Below are 8,120 nucleotides of genomic sequence, written 5' to 3' on the forward strand. Positions count from 1 at the left end.
CTAGTTAGAAAAAGAACTTAGATTTGAAAAAGATCTGAGGGTCGTGATGTATCCAAAAGTGAATATGAGTCAAGATTGCACTACTGAGACACAGAAATATGCATATCTTACTTAAGAAATGGGATAACCGTTGTGTTCTATTCAGCATCACTGAGGCCTTGATGGAGTAGTGCCCAGTTATGGGAACCACACTTCAAAAAGAAGATAGCCGAAAACAGTCCCAGAGGAAGGAAGAAACCAGCAATGGACAGTTTAGACACAATCTCTGAGGAGAACCTGAAGAATTGCTCTGGGGAAAACTCTAAGGTGAGACACATTCCATTACATTACATTGTTCTAAAGAAAGTGATTATCCGCTGCTGAACCAGAGATGCTCTCAGGATAACAGATGGTGGTGGGAATAGTGAAGAACCCAGAATGGATTGCTGGGGATTCCTGGTTGCCTCAGAGAGTAACATGAAAGGATAAATCCCAGATAGCTTAGACCAGACAATTAGTTTTTCCAGACCTAAATCTAGGGGAAATAAACTCTGCACTAAGCATTTGAAGAACTAGCTATAAGTTTAAAGCCTGAGACATATGTTAACCAAAATGATACAGCAGATGTTTTTCCCATTGCTCCCAGCTATGTTCCTTTCTGTCTTTAATACTTTGGTACAACTTTGGGTATTTCTAATGTCAGTTAACTGAAGAAGTTACCACAGTCCTCACACAATCCTCATCACTACTTAAACCACAATAACTACCAATCACTTTTTTCCTTCAAAGGTTAGTCATTTCAGTTCCTGAACACGGTTACCACTGAATTTCTTCCAGTTTCCTCAATATGCTTCTGATTTTTAGGTAAGCAAAAAGTCCTAGGGAGGTCCCATTAGCTAGGGTTTCTTACCTCTCTGCTTGGACAGACACTCCACATGCAGCAGCCTCCAAGATTTGATGCATTTCTTATCTCAGCTTATCCTTTTGCCTGATGCCTTCACTTACTGATTATTCTCATCTGAGGTATTAAGTGAACTTTCTGAGAAAAGATGCAGATGGTCATTGCGTTTGTTCAAACCATAGCACCACTGACAGAAAGTAAGTCCCAAATCTCCTCAGCCCTCAGGGGTTTTCCCCATTCTTATTTCACTTCAGCAGTCAGAAGATAAGAAAAATTTGGACATCCTCCCCTTGCTATTGTACACGTCTGTTACTAGAGATAGCCCTCCTGACACAGTATCTCATGACCCTCCTGCCCCGGGAACTCTGGCTCATGAGTTGCTCAGATATATTTTCCTTGAAACACTGCTGTGAGTTTTGAGTACTGCCCATTCCACGTTTTGTAAGTGGGGATGTAAGGCACAGAAAGAACAAAGTGATTAGTCCAATGGTAAGCTGCAAGGGAGCAGGAGATTGAGTCCAAATCCCAAATCTGCTCTGCGTTCTCTGGGCCACCCTTCTGGCCTATCTTCCTGCTCCTGCACCTTTGTATGACAAACACTATGGAGCGGGATGCAAAGCTGCTCTTACCAAGTCACCCCTGAAGGGAGGTTGGCCCTTTTAGCCAGTGCTTGTTTTCCTCACTCATTGCATTTTGTTATCTAGTTTCTAGCTTGGAAGTGTTACTACTACCTTTCTGGGAGGAGTGGCAAAGTCACTAAGATAGATAGGTTATGCGCTCCCACAGTTACCACCAGCGTGGGTAAGTAGAGCAAGGTGGAGCATAGGTGTCCTCAGTTAATAAGACATAACTTGTTAATTGATGGGAAAGAGAAACATGACCATGAGAACTCAGCTCCTACTAACTCCCATCACAAAGGCAGAAGAGGTAGCATAAAGAATGTCCTGGCTTTTCTCACAGAGAAATATGTTAAGAGCCAGATTGTACAAATGTGTTAGAAGGGAGGACCTATGCAATTAAGGTACACCCTATGCAATTTGCGGTGGGTATGATCATTGCAATGGATACAGAACAGACACTCCACACGAGCCTGCCAGGACTTACCTATCTTCCCCTTCCCCATGCTGCACCTGAGTCCCTGCACAGAGAGCATTTTGCCCATGGGGGAAAGAACAGCATTGGGTGTATAGATATTTTCAGTCTTTGCTCTAATCTCTCTTTGTCCCTGTTTTGTTCTGGCAGCAGAGAACTAATAATAAAAGATAACCCAGCTTCAAATCACCTGTGACAGTTTTATGATCATTTAGCCTCTCTTTCGAAAATGCAGGGGCTTCTTTCCCCTTTTTAATCATGGGAATAAAAGTAGCCTCCGATAATGGTGATGAAAGACATTAGATGGCAATATCTAATTTTGCAGCCTTCACTGTGCAGACTGGCAGCACATCTGCCAGCTCAAGTCACTGAGAAATCTCTCAATCCACCTTACACACACCTATGTTACAGCATCTCCAGCTATTTAGTCCTGAGAATCCATCTGTTTGCTCAAACAGCATGCTACCACTTTCTTAATCCTGCCCTGGAACTATCCCATCTCCCACCCGTTCAGTCCCGGGTTACTTACACAGCTTCAGCAATACCCATCACGCCTGTTCTGTGCAGTCCTTCTGCCATCCTAACGTGGCTCTGCCAAAGCTCTACAAGTCTACCTTGAAGTCTCCTTACTTTTTACACTGGCCATTAGATGTTGCCTTCCCCAAAAGCCTTCTAAATACATCCAAATTCTTAATAAGGAAGAATTACTCAAAATGTGAAGACAAATACCAAATGACAAACATAGAAGACACACATTTTTCTTGCCCTATTAGCTTTGTGGGTCTGAAAATGGCTGCTGAGACTGAGATTGCTTCAAGCTTGTGATGTGCATGTACAGGACATTAGTTCTTTAAGATATGGCTAAAATTATTACCCTGATATGAAACCTTATAATGTTCAGCACTCAGTATGGAGTGATACAGGCATTACATAGGAGGTCATTTTCACAAACCTAGGTAAAATAAAATATTGAAGTTTTTACAGACAGATGCTGAACCCTTGCCATCACACGCACAAAAAAAGAATTGCAGTGCTGTATGTCCGTTGTATATTGGTGTCCACAGCCCAAGAGAAGCAATGGGATGGAAAATCAGGCTTGTAACAAGTACACATACAGTGTCAACCAACTTAGCTCTGTTGTTCACTCATAAGTTCTGCACTCCTGATTGGCTATGCTTGCAGCCTCCCTTTCGGAGTGAACCAATTAGTTCTTTCCAAACAGAAGCTGGGCTTTTCCAAACAGTTCTGGGCTCCTGGGTTCCTTCCATCTTGTCATTGTGGATGGGAAGTCACCCCTTCTTGATGCGTGGTCCTCCACGTTCTCCCAGCAGGCCTCGTAGGCCAGCACAAGCCCATATGCTTCATACCACTTTCCCAAGCATATAGCACACCCGCTTGATATCCTGCATTTTGGCAGAGCTGCAACCCAGTCTTCACATCATTTTGTGTGTTTTTTTCTGAAAAAAAAAAAAAGAATTATTATAGCTTAACGACCTTAGGAAGATGCATAATAAGGGCTTCACAACATGGGTACAACCAGTGCTGGGCACTATAGATACAAACTCCTCGGCTTTGGAATAGGCTTGTGATCAGGGATATCTCCTTGTGGTAGATATCCCTAGCTGTGTAAACAACCAATGTGAAATTGCCCATCAGGTAAGCCTTGAGTTTCAAGAAACACAAATTAGGCCCTGAAGAGAGGCAAGCCCTGAGATTAACATAAAAAATTTAAGTCTTTGAAAGTCATATGTATTTGGGCTCATTTTCCCTCTGGTTTCTGAATCTTGAATTCATCAGTTCCAGCATTCCACCTTGTTTTCTTACTCAGCAAAAGTTTATAATTTTGTTGCAGTTTGGTATTAGCCAAAGAGCTGTTAGGAACAGCAACTATTTAGAAATTCCTAGAAACACCAAGAGGGTTGGTCCAACATGTACCTGCTTAAGTAAAGTAACACAATATGTCTGGGGCAGACTGAACTGAAAAGTCTGCTCAGGAAAAATTTTATTTTTGTTCAGTTAAATCTATGCTGCTGAAATAAAAATGTAAGTGAATTTGAAATGAGTGTTGTAAAAGTGAAAATGCTGGACACAAGTCTGCATGTGAAATTAAAGAAATGCTTTGCAACATCATACAGAAGTTGCATCAAACATACAGTAATTTTGGAAGGCTAATTTCTTCAGGAAACAAGACCTACAGATGTACAGTCTATGTGCATGTTAGTGCATGCATCCACCTGCTCCAGCATTCTTTCCAATTGCTTCTAGCCATTGGCAGCTCCAACCTAGTTTGATACAGGTATAAAGATTTCAAAGCTAAATAAGTTCATATGACCTCCTTGAAAATAACAGGAAGAGAATGGCTTTGTTAGGACACTCACTAAGAAAGCAGACTTCATAATCAGTAAACAATGAATAAAGATAAGGGCAATTTCTATTTTGTTTCTTAGATTAATGCCTCTAAACACAGACAGAAATGATCCTGTCTCAGGCCAGGTGGGGCTCTCCCTGAGTTCCTACAGAAGAGAGCGCCAGGGGCCAATTTCCCATGTCAAGGCAAATGGTGCAACTGGTTCCTCATCATGCAGCTGGGAACTAGCTCCTTCTAGAGTGAACAGTGTCACATTGCCCTTGACTGTGGGTATCCTCTGGGCTCTGGGTCAAGCCCTAACTCCAGCACTAAGTCATAATGACTGTTTTGTATGTGCTTCTCAGTTCAAAGTGTCTGGAGTAATGTGGGGGCTGTGTTGTGGCCTCCTGAGTGAGTTTTTGGAGTGCTTTTTGTGCAGCATGCCTTGGGGTGCTCAGGCAGGGTGTGCATGGAGGTGTCTGAGGGTGCCCAGACTGCTGGAGAAGTGCTGGACAGAAGAAGAAGGTCGAGGGAGCCAGGCCTCAAGCCATGCTGTCCCAGCCACAGGTCCTTCTGATGCAGCTTTGAGCTGAACCACCCCCAGCCCTTGCTGGGGGATTGTCCTGGCAAGAACGAGCTGGATCAACCTCAGCAGAGGTGGCTGGAGCAAGCACATGATTAGTCTGTGGGTGTCAAAGAAGGGGGTCTAATGCTTGAGCTTAGTCCCTCGCGCTCGTCTGTTTAGCAATGAACTGATACCTGGAATGGGCTAGATACTATTTTGATGATTATTCTAGCTGTACATTTTACAGTCTTGCTCTACCAGGAACAGACACAACTGATGAGGTTCAAGCATCAAACAACTAATAGAGATCTACATGTGGACTAAATCAAATTATTTATACTAGAAGAAGCAAAGACTTTTAGAACAGAATTCATTTGACCCATTTGAAATTGCAGCTCTAGGATGAGAACGATGTTGCAGAAGTGCCTATCAACATGGAAGAGAACGTGGACGACTAACTTGGATGTGAACACCTACACTGTGAAATTTGTCGGGTGAATCCTACCCAAGGCAGCAGAACTGGAATTCAAACAAGAGTTTGAGAGGGATGACTGCTTATAAATATGTTGAAAATAGTGGTGGCATAGAAATTACAGACTGTCATTTACTGAATCACCCTTATCAAGTGTCAGTTATATTCTCTAAGGTAGTATTCTATTTTAAGTAAGAGCTGGTTGGAAGAACTTTGACAGAGTTCTTCAACATCATAAATTACACTGAATTAAATGACCTGTTGCAGTCAGCCATTTTCGTCTTCATTTTTTGGAGAAAAACAGAAAAGAAGTTCTAAGAAATTGAGAATTCCTGGTTTGACCTATTTACAAGAAAATGTTTCATTTCTATTTCGAAATAATTCTTTCTGAAGAAAGAATTTCTAGTTTTATTTTGTATTATATTAAATTTAGAACGAAATATTTTTAGTGAACAACACCACATTTTTCAATTTTTTTCTTATGCAGAAAATCTTTAAATACCAAGTATGAAATGACTAATTTTGTCATTTTTACCTTCTAATTCTTCTTCTGAAATCAAGAAAAAAACCTTAAAGATTCTTAACATAAGGAATATCAATTTTCTACCCAGCATCAGTTTTGTCTACAGCTACAATTCAGGTAGAAGCAGTCCGGGTATGTCTCAACGGACAACAAATCTCCAATTCGTCTGCTCCATCTCTGAAAGTATTTCTTGTTTTCACTGCTGTTGAATATCATTTTCTGTTTTTCTTCCTCAATATTCTTCCTAACAATTTCTAAAAAAAATAATGTTATCCACGACTTAATTAAAAGCAAACAAACAGAGAGGACCCTCAGATGAAAGCAGATCTTCAGTGAGTAGTAAAGTCCCACATAAAAAGCCTGAGAAGGCTAAGCACGGACATGGATTTTTTTTCTACTTCAGCATTCTGGTGCCCAAATAGATTAAAAAAAATGTCTGAGTTCAGACACAGAAGAGTGTCAAAATAAAATCAAGGAAACAAAGTATTTCCATAAAAATTAGAATGCAGTAATACTGGCTTTCTATGAATTTAAATCTCATAGTAGATTGACTTTTCAGTGCTTGAGAGATGTAAATTAGACTGAAGTTTTCCCTATGGCAAGATAGCTTGTGTAAGTTCTCTCCCTTGTGTTGTTTCTAGTAGCTGAAACCTGACAGTGAAACCTTACCACCATTTGAAGCACTTCTTTCCACTGTTCTCTGTCTGGCTCTGTTTTCACATAACTTGTAGGCTCATAACTCCCTGTAAGACCTCTGCCTCTCTAGGTTAGATCTGCTAATCGGCCAATAAACAATAAGAAACAAAAGCACATATAGAATGAGTTTATGAACTCTCTACACAGGAAACCAGGAAAATTGCATGGACTGATTGCAAATTTGTTTTTCCAATACAGGAATGTTTACTTTTTAATTAAACAGTTATTTTCTTTGAAATATTTTGTATTTTCCTAAAGAGAAAAAAACAACCTATGAAGAACGGGTGTTCATATGCACATGAAAAGATTTTCAAGAAACTTTTCACTTTGACATTTCTCAGTGAAAGACACAATGTAATTTCCACCTTTACAATATCATAGCAGGGTCGGTGCAAATGCAATCTAATATCTTTGCACCAGCACAACGCTGGTTTCATTCTGGCTTTACAGTGAGCAATATTAGCTTATGTTATTTGAAACTCTGTGAACAATTGACATGGTCCTTGAAAGACTGTCCATTACAGCATCACACTTTTGAGAAACACTGTGTCTGTGGAGGCTTCAAACAGTATGTCATTTTTACTGTCTTTATACAAGAAGGAATCAGAAGAATAGTATTAGGGATAGAATTTTTATTCCCATTTGTTCATCTTGTTTCAAAAAGGAAGCCATAGAAGGATTTCTTTATGAAGAAAACAACAAAACAATGGAAGGTGATGCTTTCCCTCTGAAAGTTGATTGGTGCCCTGCATCTCAAAGAACCATCCACTGCCCTGCTTGGAGTATTTTCTTGGACTTGGGTTCTCCTAAATAGCCATTGTCATGACACAAAGCAACACAGGCATCAAAACTTGTCCTGTAGGGAAACTTTGAATTCAGATTCCTGTTTTGCACCTATGAGGTGTTGGTTCTTTCTGTACCTCAGTAAGAAAAAATCCCCACTTGAATCTTTAAGTATAATACAATTTTTAATCTGAATAATCAAAGACAGGAGCATAATAAAAGACTAGCAGTTAAATCTTACATCCTTTCTGATGCTGGGAACCCCAAGATGGTACAGCATTGGATGGAGCTCTCAGTCAGGACACAGCACACTGTGCAGAACCCACCTGTGGTGAGGTCATCAGCATTTTGGTCTTTAGAGTTCTTGTAGGATTTTCTTAGAAGAAAAATGACTCTATTAATCATTCCTACTGTCAAGCAAAAGGATGTGGCATGATCCTTGGTGCCAAGTGGGAGCTGCCTGAGGGTTCCTCTGTTACAATTAGCTGGCTAAGTTTATTCTATGGTCAAGGGATACATTCAGCACAGCACAGGCCTGTGCCTACTCAGTTCAACTCTTATGTGGACCACCAACTCCTTGATGTAGTCTTCCCATTAGGATCACTACAGATCCACGTTCAATATTTTCCTGATAACAGAGGGAAGAGGAAGAAACTTGCTGTTCAGTTACTTTCCAGCCTCCTTGAATCCCTACAATACATCGCCAGAGCAGATAAAATCCATACTGATTAATCTTGATAATCCCATTATGGCCAGCACAGT

Source organism: Struthio camelus, chromosome 1 (assembly GCF_040807025.1).
Source record: "Struthio camelus isolate bStrCam1 chromosome 1, bStrCam1.hap1, whole genome shotgun sequence".
NCBI lineage: Eukaryota > Metazoa > Chordata > Aves > Struthioniformes > Struthionidae > Struthio > Struthio camelus.